The sequence below is a fragment of the Humulus lupulus genome, chromosome 7 (genome assembly GCF_963169125.1).
Source record: "Humulus lupulus chromosome 7, drHumLupu1.1, whole genome shotgun sequence".
NCBI classification, from domain to species: domain Eukaryota; kingdom Viridiplantae; phylum Streptophyta; class Magnoliopsida; order Rosales; family Cannabaceae; genus Humulus; species Humulus lupulus.
In genome coordinates this window covers 53,388,692-53,403,912 of record NC_084799.1, presented here as the reverse complement: position 1 = coordinate 53,403,912, position 15,221 = coordinate 53,388,692, and positions in this window count along the sequence as shown.

The following is a 15,221-nucleotide window of genomic DNA, read 5'->3' as shown; positions in this document are numbered from 1 at the left end:
ATTGATTCATAAATGCAAGAGTATTTTGGTCATATTTGAAAATATTTTGACTGGAATCGGTTTTAGAGTCCTAATTTCAACCTTTTACAAAAAATGAGGTCCAAATAGAATTTTAAAAATTTTAGGATCCAAACATGTAATGAACCAAAATATATGGTCCAAATGGTATAACTCTTATTATAGCTAAAGATATTTTGGTCATTTTATTAAAATATTTTGACCTTAGGGTCCTAATTGTAATATTTTACAAAACATGAGGTTCAAAATATAATTTATAAAAACTTAAGTTCCAAATAGGTAATTGATCAAAACGCAAGGTCCAAAATTGTATAATCTATTTTTTATTTGATGTTTGGAAAATTTATTTTAAAAGAGCTTTTAATATCACAGAATATGTTTTAATAGAATTAAATTTTTTATTTAGTGTTATACCCAGATTTCGAGCTATGTTAAATGTGACCTCGAAAGTTGGATTCGCAACGAATGGACTCGTAAAGTTTGAAGTATGCTCCAGGACTAAATATCGAGCCTGCAAGACTGAGACGACCTCGAATACGGTGGCCTCGAAATATTCACGATCTCGAAGGATAGCTCCCGAGACGCATCTATCCTCAGAGAAGACCTCGAATCAAGGGTGCTGAGCCTGACACACGTGCGACCTCGAAGCCATGTGACCTCGGGAGATGTCATTAGCTCGAAAGCTGATGAGAAACCTGGGAGATTAAGGCCTTGGAGATATATGATAATGACTTTGAATATCTATAAGTGTTGTTTATAAGGGGCGTGTTCTGCATTTATTATTGTAAATCCCATAAAATCATGGGATATTATTCGATTAGTTATACGCCCCCTGGTCTTCAGGGGACGTTTCCTTTTATATCGGATCGCATGCATTTAAAGCCATTTATTTTATTTACACCAAAAAGAGTAACTACCCAAAATATGTGGGATAGTATTCTGTATCCTTCTCTATAAATAGAGAAGTCATGCACCATTGTAAAGGACCAAAAATTCTAAACCTTGAGAGAAAACTCTGAAGAATTCATGCTTAAGAATTTTCAGAGATAATCTTGAGTTTAATAACAGAGACTCGTTGACTAGGCAGATTTAACTGCTGAACCACGTAAAAAATCGTGCTTTGTATTGTCATATTTAAGTTGGCCATTACTAGTAATTGTTTACGTGCTCTTCTTTCACTGTTGACGAAAAACGGCGTCAACATTTTGTAAAAGGATAAAACAGAAAATCTATTATTAGAAATGAACAAAAATAGGAGAAAATACGAAACAATATAATCTGTTGACGACATTTTTCATCAACTAAGAATAAGAGCAATTAAGCACTTATAAAAGGAAGAAAAGAAATAACAAATATTTTTTTACGTGGTTCAGTAGTTAAATCTACCTATGTTCACGTGTCACTTTTATTGAACGAATATTCTGCATTTAAAGCTTTGAAAGCAATTTCATAGAGCTTTGAGTACAAAATTGTGCGTCCTCCATAAAAGACTATGTCCAAGCTATTTATAGACCTGGTTTACAGAATATTTTTCCCTAAATTTTAGTGAAGTTACAAGATATCTCATTTGAATTCGAAATACAAACAAATGTATTAAATACAATCAAGTATAATAATTAAACTAAAATCCCTTAAAAATAGGATTATTTAAACACGGTTTCAACTAAGCCCACAATTATAGGGATTTATAACCTTGAACATGTTGTGGCCTCAACGCATCTTCGAGCCTACAAAATGTTTCGAGCTCAGCGTAACAATAACATCGCCTCCTCATCTATCGGACTCTCGAGTCTGTCCTTCGGACGTTTTACCGTCGAGCTCACATTGCATGCTCGGGTGTCCATGACGTGGTATCTGAAAGGGACTTACTATCCGCACAAGTAATCATGATGAGTACCATTTTAAATATTTGATTTCCATTATTGTGAGCCTACATTTCAAGGTTGCTTTTTATATCTCAAAATTTGGGGTGTAGCACAATCCAAAATGAAATAACAATTGAAACATAACTAAAAATCTTTATCCAAGAAAAAATTTAAAACAATGATAAACTATCCAAAAAAGGTGGAGAAAACCCATTAGCTGTAATGGAACCAATCTTCACTCATCCACAACCACATCCACACAGAGTTTTTTTTTTAAAAAAATTGAGAGAAGAAACCGCCTTTGTCGTACCCGATCAACCAGATCCGAATGGATCCTCTCAAGGCTTCGATCCACTAGCTCCATGAACGCCAATGCCATATCGTCGGACCACAATCCCATGAAATAGAAACCACTCAAGTAAGAACCAGATATTGTACCCAAAGGAAATGGCGTTCCTACCATCACAGACGAAAAGAAGAAAAGTTTCTTGGCTGCTGCAAGAGCCATCCTTTCCTGGGAGAAGCCTAGATCAATTTTCACCTATAGAGAAAACAAACCTTCTGGTTAGAGCACATCGATGCAAGCTCCAAATAGTGTTTCGACCAAGTGAAAAAGAAGTTGGAATGCTCGAGTTTTTTTTAGAGGGAACAAGGACCGAGGGAGGGACTCTGAGAGGGAGAGAGAGGAGGAACATATAATATTTTTTACAATACAAGTTCACAAATTATGGCTGGTGTTGAATAAATCCCCACTTAAACTATTACAAGTAAATACAGTTACAAAGATTGACTCTCTTGCCCGAAGGCTTACAAAAACAGTTACAGAACATATTTTTTCTCATGCTCATTTACAAATCAGTTACAAGACCAAACTCAACAACATCTCAAAACACATCAGTAATAAGTTTAAAACCAGCTCATCCTAACAAACTTTCTAACAGACTCAAATCAAGACAAGGAGAGGAGAAACTGCTATATATATATACCTTTAGCCAGCTCCATAGTTTCTTTTATCCATCTTCTTGAAGCAGACCCGAGAGCTCAAAGAAAGCTGAAGAGAGAGAGAGACAGAGAACAACAAAGAGATAGTCAGAGAGAGTTTGTGTAAAGGAAAAAGGAGAGGAACATTAGAAACAGAGAGAGTTTAAGAAGCAGGTTACCTTGTCGGTCTTCTGTGACTTGGAACCTTGTTGAAACTTTGTAACTCCACCATTTTTAGTGAAGATCGGAGCTCACCATCTGAGGAGCAGCTCAACGAGGATGTAACCCAAAAATTTTGGGCAAACCTCGATAAATCTCTGGGTGTTTTCTTTTCTTGTTCTTGTTTTTCTATTTACTATTCTGATAACCTAATTTTGTTGTTTGTTTTTTGGGTTGGCTGATCTATTTGATCTCATTTCTGGGTTTTGGGTTGAGTTTGATGCCTGGGACGCGATTGAGGGTTTTCTCTGTATATGGGTTTTGTCTGCTAGGGTTTCTAAGTATTAGGAAGATAGGTCTGCGTTTATGAGATTGTGATTTGGGGATATTAGTTCCTGAGGGATATCAAAACTACACCGTTTTGTTGCACTAACTTAAAGTCAGATATAGAACTGGGAAAGGTCTTTTATGACCTTGGTAATACTGATATGTTAATTTTGTTGGTGTAGGGACTGAGAAGTAAATTTCTACAGTGGTATCAGAGCCAGGTTTTGGCTAGAAGAAGCAACAAAAATTTATATCTGGGAGAAGGACAACCCAATCAAAGCTGGAAGGAGATAATATAGCAGAACCCATTCAAGATCCTGAAGAAGTTCAAGAAGAATTTGTGGATATACCACTGATTGAACCTACTGAAATCCCTAATACTTTTCTTGATTCAGATTTATATAACATGAGTAATATTAAGGTTGACATTGACAAATTTGATGGTTCTGGGGATTACAGGATTTGGAGAAGAAAGATCAGGTCACTGTTGGCTCAACAGAAGCTATTGAGGGTACTAGAAGACCTAATCAAATGGCCTGAGAATACATCTAAAATACAACAAGAAGAGCTATTGGAAACAGCAACTGGTATTATCATCTTCAACCTATAAGATGTTATTATTAGGCTTGTTGACAAGGAAGAAACACCAGCCAAGATTTGGAAGAAGTTGGAGGAACAATTCCAACAAAAATCTCTTACAAACAAGATTTTCTTGAAAGAAAGGATCTTTCGGTACAAGATGAACCATTCCAAGACTCTTGACCAGAATCTTGATGAGTTCTTGAGAATGCACATTAAGCTTGCAAACTCAGGAGAGAATGAGGCTTTGAGTGATGAAAATCAAGCCATCATCATCCTCAACTCATTTCCCGAATCATATAGGGAAGTAAAGGCAGCAATAAAATATGGGAGGACAGAGATAACTCTTGAAGGAATTATTTCTGCTTTGAAGTCAAGGACCTGAAAATGAAATCTGAAAAATCAGGGAACTTAAGTGGGGAACTAAACTTAAGTCGTGGAAGACCAACTCAAAGGAAACCTTGGCACAACAAGGGTAGAAGTCATAGCCATGGACATCACAAAGACAACCACAGTCGTGACAAAAGCAGATCTCACTCAAGGAGCCCGAGTGATCCTAAAGGCTGCTACAACTGTGGAAAACCTGGGCATTTCAAAAGAGATTGTTATTTCTTGAAAAAGAATAACAGAAAAAAACATGAAAGACAGGGAGACTCTAACAACTCTTTATCATTTTCATCAAACAATAAACATGAATTACAAAATGCTAATTTGATTGATGGATATGAAAGTGGAGAAGTCTATGTAGCCTCATCATCTTTTAAAGATGATTGGATTCTAGACTCTGGATGTACTTTCCATATGACTAATAATAAACATTTGTTGACTGATTTCAGGGATTCAACAAAATGGAAGGTGATTCTAGGAAACAACCAATATTGCAACATAGAAGGCTCGGGTTCAGTGAGCTTCAGAATGTTTGATGGGATTATTAGAACCCTAAGTGGAGTGAGGTATGTTCCTAATCTGTCCATAAATCTTATTTCACTAAGTGTGCTTGATGATGTGAAGGTAGAAAGCAAAATCAAGGAAGGGCAAATGAACTGTGCAAAGGATCTATGGTGATAATGAAAGGACTCAAGAAAGAAGGCCTATACTATCTAATAGGGAAACCGATTGCAAAGAGTCACAATACAGTGACAGAATTGCCAGAAGACTCAAAAGCAACACTTTGGCACAGAAGGCTTGGCCATATTAGTGAAAAAGGATTACAAATTGTGAATGACCAGCAACTATTGGGAAAGGACAAAGTCAGTAAAATGGATTTCTGTGAGTATTGTGTACTTGGGAAACATCATAGGCTCAAATTCAAAATAGGTACACACAAAAACTAAAGCAATACTAGAGTATATTCATTCTGATCTAAGGGGTCCAGAAAAAAAAATGGCTACACATGGGGGTAACATTTATTTCATGTCTATAGTAGATGATTTCTCTAGAAAGGTATGGTTGTTTTTGCTTAAACATAAAAATGAGGCTTTTATCAAATTTAAACAGTGGAAAATAATGATAGAAAATCTAACTAATAAGATGATAAAAACCCTAAGGACTGATAATGGCTTAAAATTTTACAATTCTGAATTTGACCTATATTGTAAAGAAAATGGAATCCAAAGACATAGAACAATCAGATTAACACCACAACAAAATGGTGTGGCAGAAAGAATGAATAGGACTATTTTAAATAAAGCTAGGTGCATGATGATACAATCTGGTTTATCTCATGGTTTCTGGGGAGAGGCAGTAATGACATCTGTTTATTTAATAAATAGATGTCCTTCAAGTGCCATTGAGTTTAAAACTCCAGAGGAAAAATGGTCAAGTAAACCACCTGATTTGTCTAACCTTAAAGTATTTGGCTGTGCAACCTATGTACACCAAAGCATTGGAAAATTAGAACCTAGAGCAATTAAAGGAGTGTTCCTAGGGTATCCCGAGGGTGTTAAGGGATACAGAATTTGGCTAAGGGATAAGGGTGGGTTTAAAATTATCATAAGCAGGGATGTAATTTTTCAAGAGAATATATTTCCGTGTTTTGCTAACACTAACCCTGTAGGAACTATAAGTTTTAACCCAGAAATTTCAGACCAAGTAGAGGAACAAGCATAAGATATAAATCAGGTGGAACCAATCATTCACCATCCAGAACCTGATATAGTTCAGGTGGAACATACTGAAGAGAAAACACAGAGAATAGAACTTGAAGAACCTCATGAAAATCTAACAGATTATTAGTTGACCCGAGACAGAGAGAAAATGACTCCTAAGCCTAATTTGAAATACAGATTCAACATATGGAATGAAGACCTAGCCTATGCCTTTATGAGTAACTTAGAAGCTGACTCTGAAGAACCACAAAGCTATGAAGAAGCAGTAAAGTGTAATGAAGCAGAAAATTGGGTACAAGATATGAAGGATGAGATGAAGTCACTACAAAAGAACCAGACCTGGAAATTGGTACTTAAACCTAAAGGAAAGAGTATAATAGCCTGCAAATGGTTGTACAAACTAAAGGAAGGAAGAACCTATAAGGTACAAGGCCAGATTGGTTGCTAAAGGCTTTACACAGAAAGAAGGAATAGACTTCACAGAAATTTTTTCACCAGTAGTAAAATATAAAACTATCAGGATTATCCTATCTCTAGCCAATCAGTTCAATATGGAAATAGACCAGATGGATGTGACCACTGCTTTTCTACATGGGGAACTAGCGGAAGACATCTATATGCAACAACCTAAGGGCTTTGAGGTCAAGAGGAAGGAAGATCATGTATGCAAACTGATTAAGTCCTTATATGGACTTAAACAGTCACCTAGGCAATGGAACAAGAAATTTTATGCATTTATGATGAAGCTAGGGTTCACTAGAAGCTACTATGATACTTGCCTATATTTCAAAGGTACTAAGGTGAATGAGGTTATCTATTTACTACTGTATGTAGATGACATGTTGATCATTAGCAAGGAAAGGTCTCAGATTGAGGTAATGAAAGGCTTACTCAAGACAGAATTTGAGATGAAGGACCTAGGCACAGCTACAAAGATACTAGGGGTTACTATAAAGAGGGACATAAGCAATGGAAGGTTGTGTATGACTCAAGAGGATTACATTCACAAGATTATAGAGAAGTTTTCTATGAAGGGAGCTAAAACTGCCTCTCAACCTATCACAAATCAGTATATCTTAACTAAGGAACAATGCCCTAAGACTAAAACAGAAGAGGAAGAGATGAGTAAGGTACCCTATTCTAATGCAGTGGGTTCTATAATGTACTTAATGGTATGCACCAGACCAGACCTACCCTATGCCATTAGTGTCCTTAGCAAGTATATGTCTAATCCTGAGAGAATTCACTGGCTAGCTATGAAGTGGTTATTCAGATATCTAATTGGATCTACTAAGGTGGGATTGGTCTACAAATAGCAACAAGCAAGTACTACAATAGAGGGATACAGTGATGCTGACTATGCAGGGGATAGGGACAGTAGAAAGTCTACATCAGCTTATATGTTTTTAATGGGAGGAAACTATGTTAGCTAGAAGGTTCAACTACAACCTGTTGTGGCACTATCAACTACAGAATCTAAGTATATAGCAACTACTGAGGCAATAAAATAAGCTATTTGGATATAGGGCCTAATAGAGGAAATTAAACTACTTAATGGTATACCTACTGTCTACTCAGATAGCCAAAATTGTGTGCATCTATGCAAAAATCCTATGTTTCATGATAGAACTAAGCACATAGAGATTAAATACCACTTCGTCAGAGACAAAGTGACACAAGGTCACATTGCCATAGACAAAGTGCCTACAGAAGACAACCCAGCTATTATGGGAACTAAAGTGGTAACCCTAACTAAACTTAAACACTGCTTAAATTTACTAGGGATTGACACAGGATGGTGAACCTAGCAGATTAGAGCAAAGACCCTCAGATGGACAAATCAATACTTATATAAACAGCTCAAGTGGGGATTCAGGTGGAAATTGTTGAATAAATCCCCACTTAAACTGTTACAAGTAAATACAGTTACAAAGATTGACTCTCTTGCCCGAAGGCTTACAAAAATAGTTACAGAACAGATTTTTTCTCATGCTCATTTACAAATCAGTTACAAGACCAAACTCAACAACATCTCAGAACACATCAGCAATAAGTTTAAAACCAACTCATCCTAACGAACTTTCTAACAACCTCAAATCAAGACAATGAGAGGAGAAACTGCTATATATATATACCTTTAGCCAACTCCATAGTTTTTTTTATCCATCTTCTTGAAGCAGGCCCGAGAGCTCAAAGAAAGTTGAAGAGAGAGTTATGTAAAGGAAAAAGGAGTGGAACATTAGAAACAAAGAGAGTTTAAGAAGCAGGTTACCTTGTCAGTCTTCTGTGACTTAGAACCTTGTTGAAACTTTGTAACTCCACCATTTTTAGTGAAGATCAGAGCTCACCATCTGAGGAGCAGCTCAACGAGGATGTAACCCAAAATTTTTGGGCAAACCTCGATAAATCTCTAGGTGTTTTCTTTTTTTGTTCTTGTTTTTCTATTTATTGTTCTGATAACCTAATTTTGCTGTTTGTTTTTGGGTTGGCTAATTTATTTGATCTCATTTCTGGGTTTTGGGTTGAGTTTGATGTCTGGGATGCGATTGAGGGTTTTCTCTGTATATATGGATTTTGTCTGCTAGGGTTTCTAAGTATTAAGAAGATAGGTTTGCGTTTATGAGATTGTGATTTGGGGATATTAGTTCCTGAGGGATATCAAAACTACACCGTTTTGTTGCACTGACTTAAAGTCAGATATAGAACTGGGAAAGGTCTTTTATGACCTTGGTAATACTGATATGTTAATTTTGTTGGTGTAGGGACAGAGAAGTAAATTCCTACAGCTGGTTTGGAAAATTAATTAATCGCTCCTTGTAATTAGTTTGCACACAGTATGTACACTTATTATTTTACATACTAACCAAAGTGCAAAATGACTTCAAAAAATAGGTCATTTTGACAAGGACCCTTATTTTAATTTAAGAGAATTAAACACCTAACATGCACCTTGTACAAGTAGTTGTATATATATAAAACACAAAACGGCACAAATAATATTCTCACAAAATTATTTACTTGAATCTCTCTGAGACTGAATTGTCTGAATTGTGTAAAAATGAATGTTAATGCAAGTTTGAATGAGAAAAGGGGCAGCTGTGGTATAGGTGCTGTTTTGCGCATTGATACTGGTAGTGTGATCATGGCTTCAAACAAATTCTTCAATAAGCCTTTTGACATTATCACTGCTGAGCTTAGTGCCATTATAGATGGAATTCTTGATGCTATTGGTGCTGGTTATGATCGGTTCACTATTGAATCTGATTGCTTAGTGCCTGTGAACTTGATAAATAAGAAAACTGATGGAACCCATGATTGTGATTGTATTATTCTTAGTATTAAACAGCTTACTTCTAACCCAAATTGTATCAATATTCAGGCTATTTCTAGGCTGGCCAATTCGGTCTCTCATCCATTAGCCAGGATGCTTTGTCTTGTAAAGCTAGCTAGTGCTTCTTGGAAAGGGGTTGTGCCTCTTGTTGCTAGTCATGCAGTTGTGGATTACTTGCCTATTTATATTTGTAGTGTTTGAGTGTTGAATTAAAAGTAATTCCATTTAAAAAAAAATCTCGTGGCTACCATCTGTCAAATTTCGTCTAAAATATTGATAAATGTTTAGGGTTAGTTAAGTTTATAATACTAAGTTTAGGGGTAATGTATGTTTTTTTTCCTCAAATATAACAATGTACCAAAGGTGCTTTGATAAATTATCTACTACTACTGCTGCTACTAAAGACAAAAGGAAAATAAATCAATAACTTCGAGGCAGAAGGTTTTCCATTTTTCTTTTCTTTTAATAAGTCGCAAAAGCTTACCATTAGCTTGTCATAATACTAAACGCATCTATACCCAATACACAATTAATTTATAGGTATGCAAAGGATATTCATATATTTACATACACGCACGCAAAAAAAATGAATTTTCTTTTTATTGATCGACATTCTCTAACCTATGTTATATGTAATATTGTTCATGTAAAGGCTTCAATTCTCAAGTGAGTACTATTTACAAGACATAGCTAGGGACTACATAAACATAACACCCGGATCTTATTTATTCTTATTCAATATTATTATAATATGATCCCATAGATCGATTGTTTTCACAAAATATTATTGTGCATTATACAAAAAATAAATTCTTCATATTAATTTTTGACCTAATATTATAAATCGACGAAAGATTTATTTAGTCCAAACAAATAATATTTGCGCAGGAACTTGGCAACTATATTTATGTTTCTTTTGTTTTTCTAAATTGAAGTGAAAAAAAAAAGCATTTTCATTATCAGCTATATATATATATGATAATTTTTTTATATGCGCTTCACTTCTTTCAGTGTTTCTCGACCCGTGAACAGTTTTTGGCACGAATTTTTTTTATAACCGTGTATATTGTAGCTATTTAGAGCATCCTGCAAATTTCAGAAAATTTCGAATAGTTTACAATACCGAAAACTAGATTCAAACATGTTTTTTTTCACACGCATAAAAAAAATTAGTCACGCGTGAAACTACATGTTTGAACCTAGTTTTCGGTACTGTAAATTATTCATAATTTTATGAAAATTTGCAGGATGCTCTAAATAGCTACAATATACACAGTTATAAAAAAAAATCGCACCGAAAGCTGTTCACGGATTGTAAACACTGAGAGCCCTACCGGTAGGGCTTAAAGTGAAACCCCTATAGGAGAATTCCTCTATATATATATACTAGATACAAGCAACGTGCAATATACACGTTTGCTTAATTTTATTTATAGAATTTATTAATTATTATTATTAAATTTATATTAATGTCATATAAATTTTGAAATAAATATCATATTTTAATTAAATAATTTTTTTATTTTTGTTTAAGTTTATGTTTGTTCTAGTTTTTTAATTTGGGAGTGACAACATGATATTATATATTATATGTTTAATGTAATATTAAATATTATACGTGAATTTTAAATTTAAGTTTCTTGCTTGTTTTTTTTTTAAATAATTTGTTGCTAATTCAGAGTTGATTATATTATATGTTTAATATGATATTATTCTAATAAGTGAGTTTAAGTTTAATAAAATTTTATTTAAGTTACAAAACATATGATTTTATTATTTTTAAATAATTATCATTGTAAAATATCTCAAAAATATCATATTTTAATTTTTTTTATTATTTATTATTTTAAAATAATTATCATTGTAAAATATCTGAAAAATATTATATTTTAATTTGTTTATTTATTTATTATTTTTAAATAATCATCATTGTAGAATATCTGAAAAATATCCTATTTTGATTTTTTTAATTATTTATTTTATTTTATTTAAGTTTGAGTGTTTACAAACTATTGTTAAAATATAAGAATATTATGTTAAATATAAGAAAATTCCATTAAAGTTAACATTAAAAAAATAAAAAACTGTTAAAACCAAAAAATTTCGTTATCTACACACTCATTATATAGAAGAGATATACTAGATATAAGTAACGTGAAATACACATTTATGTAGTTTTATTTATAGAATTTATTAATTATTTTTATTAAATTTATATTAATATCATATAAATTTCAAATAAATATCATGTTTTAATTAAATTTTTTTTTTTAAGTTTATGTTTGTTCTAATTTTTTAATTTGGAGGTGACAACAATAGATTATATATTATATGTTTATTGTAATAATAAATATTACATGTGAATTTTAAATTTAAGTTTCTTGTTAGTTTTTTTAAAAAGAATAATTTGTTGCTAATTGTCAATAGATTATATTATATGTTTAATATAATATTATTCTAATAAGTAAGTTGAAGTCTAATTAAATTTTATTTAAATTATAAAACATATGATTTTATTATTTTTAAATAATTATCATTGTCAAATATCTTTAAAATATTCTATTTTAATTTGATTAATTATTTATTATTTTTAAATAATTATTATTGTAAAATATTTCAAAAATATCATATTTTAATTTGTTTAATTATTTATTATTTTAAATAATTATTATTGTAAAATATCTAAAAATATCATATTTTAATTTTTTTAATTATTTATTTTATTTTATTTAAGTTTAAGTGATGTTTACAAACTATAATAAAATATAATAATATTCTGTTAAAGTTAATATTAAAAAAAATTATTAAAATAAAAAATTTCAGTTATCTACACATTTATTATCATGTAAAAGAGATATATAGGAGAAACAATCAATCTCCCATCGGGGGTGGTTAGGACATCGGGGGTGGTTAGGACTTTGAACTTGGAAACCAAAATTAGAGGTTCAAAACTTCCCACCCCATCTAAAAGTAATTGGTTTTTTTTTTAATATGTAACATGTAATGATTAAAAAAAAAACTATACCATGCATATTAAAAAAAATTCGAATAATTTCATCTCAATTATATTAAATTTAAAAGATATACATAAAGCAAAACCCTAGCCTTTAATTTCTCACTAAACGAAAGAGGAGAAAACAAGTAGTATTAGTACACTAATGACTAATCACATCATGTCGTGTTAATTAAGGACGATTCTGGTCCCAACAGAGTTACCGAACATTTGTCTCTTTCTCTCAGCTCTTCTCCCTAAAAAATTATATATGCTTTGTATATATACTTTTCCACGCTCAAAATCTAACACACCATAAATGGTATCAGACAATCTATCAACTGAAAGATCAAGTGTGTATGTTTTTCCTAGCTAAAAGCACAGCCCTGTGACTGCATCCCATGACATGGCCTGGTCACCATGACCCAATCAGCCTTTCACCAAAAAAAAATACAAGTCCAATATAAAAGTTTCGATGATCATATGCAATGCACAAATTCATGATGTGTAAGTGTAAGAAATATTATATATATACAAAATACCAAAGCAGAGAGAGAGAGAGGCAATATATTCGCACTGAGTAGGGTACCTTTTGAAAATTGGTCTGTGACTTCTGTGAGGTTTGAACTTTGAACAATCCCGAGGATCTTTTATTACATGTACCGATGTACGTACCGTTAATATCCAATTAATTACAAAGTAGAATATTTATGATAAAGGTTCATGTGTAAAATATATAGGGTGCAAAATGGTGAAATATTATAACATTACCCCACGTTTTATGGTATTGTCCGTATTATAAATCTGTTCCTTGAAACAAAAGCAAAAGCATGTGGGTGCCTTCTTTGGAAGCCACCAAATTGAATGGGCTAACCTAATAATATATGTAGTTTATATAGAAAAAACCATATATCAATTATTATAGCTACACTTCTGCCCCAATATCGATTATATGGACAAGACTATTTCAGTCAGGAGCTTACAAAGAAATTAGAAACCCCACACCCAAGCCAAAAATTTAAAGGCCTGATGAGTTATACGAATGCATTACATATATGACGACAAATGAGACGGTAAGAAATTTTATCTCAGTCTACCGTACACCACTAGCTAGGGCTTTCTCCTTTTTTGTTTTTTTTTTCCAACATTTTGACTCAGTCTTGATAAATTAGTGTTCTTAGGCTTTCTTTCAAAATATATATAGGTGGGCATGACTTGGGCGTTAATGTTTTTAATACGTTAAGAAATTATAATCTATTATATATATAATGGTGATATATACATCTCACTAATTTTTTTAAGAAATTATGAATAATTTACGATGTCAAAAAAAATTTCAAAATGATTTATTTCACGAATATATAAAACAGGCTTCAAAACATATTTTTTCGTGTTTTCCGTAACATGGATAGATTACATTCCAAACTTTTTATAAGATAGTATACAATGTACTTATTTAGAATTTCTCACAATTTTTTTAGAAATTCTAAATAATTTACAAGTTGTTTTGAAACTTGTTTTATACGCATGTGCAACAAGTTATTTTGAAGTTTATTTTCGGTATCGTAAATTATTCAAAAAAATTCAAAAAACTGTGGAAGTTCCTAAATAACCGTAACCTACACATTCATATAAAAAAAATGGACTATAGTTTTTTCATGTGCTAAAAACAAAAACGCCCCTAATGATAAGAACAAAATGCATGCCCACAGTACTATAGTCGTACTTTATATATATACACCATTTAAATAACAATTATTACTAAAAAATCATATGATGATCAATTTTAACTATTTAATTACAAATTAATTCTTATATAACACCCTTCATCATGATGCATTAATGCTTAACCTACTCACTTAACACCATACTCTACCATGCAGACATACTATTTTGAAAATAAAGTTTAAAATAGATAGACTATAAAATATATAAACCTTTTAATAAGTTGGTAACGAATAATATTGGTATTTGCTTATAATTAAAACCTGATTATTAGATCTCACATGTACGAATAATATATGTATGTATGTGTATGTAAACGTACGTGACATAATTAATAAAATACATGATTATGCAATCGTTTTTTTTCAATACTCGGTAACCAACACTACCTTAATATTGATTGATACAATTAAGTATTAGATTTTATATATTCTATTTTAAATCAAAATATATGTGAGATCCGATCATAAATTATACTCATTAATATTAGTATGTTAAAGAGTTTGTTTATGTTAAGGGGTTTGTTGAGCATCATTAATGCCCCTTAACATTATTTCTTTTTCTTTCCTCTAGCATACTTCTCGGAAAAATAATTAATTTATATTAAAGTTACGATGCACTATATATACATATATATTAAAAATGAATAATAAGCCTATTTCTTTGAAATGTTAAAATGTAGTAGTAGTAGTGTGTTACTGCTGTCTGCTACACCATTCTAGAAGAGAAGTATTTAGGTTAAATAACTTTCACACTTAATTAATTAATCTAGGATCTAATCGGATCAATTCACTTTTTGATTTCTTTTATCTAATTTATTAATCATAAGTTTAAAAAACAGTGTAGAAATAAAAAGAAAACCAAAAGAAAGGAGAGAGTAATAATAAAGCGTTTCAATTGAGATTGTGATTCTATGAAAAGCTAGAAAGTGAAAGGACCTCTTAAAATTCATATATATAGATGATCAAATATTGATTAATAAAAACAAAAGAAAAGGAAAAAAAAAAAGAAAAAAGAAAGAAGATTGGAAAAGGAGAGAATCAAACAAGAAAATAAATCCTTTAGAAATTATTTTAAACAACATATCATGATGAATAGGACAAATATATATATAAAAAAATATATAGCATGACTTC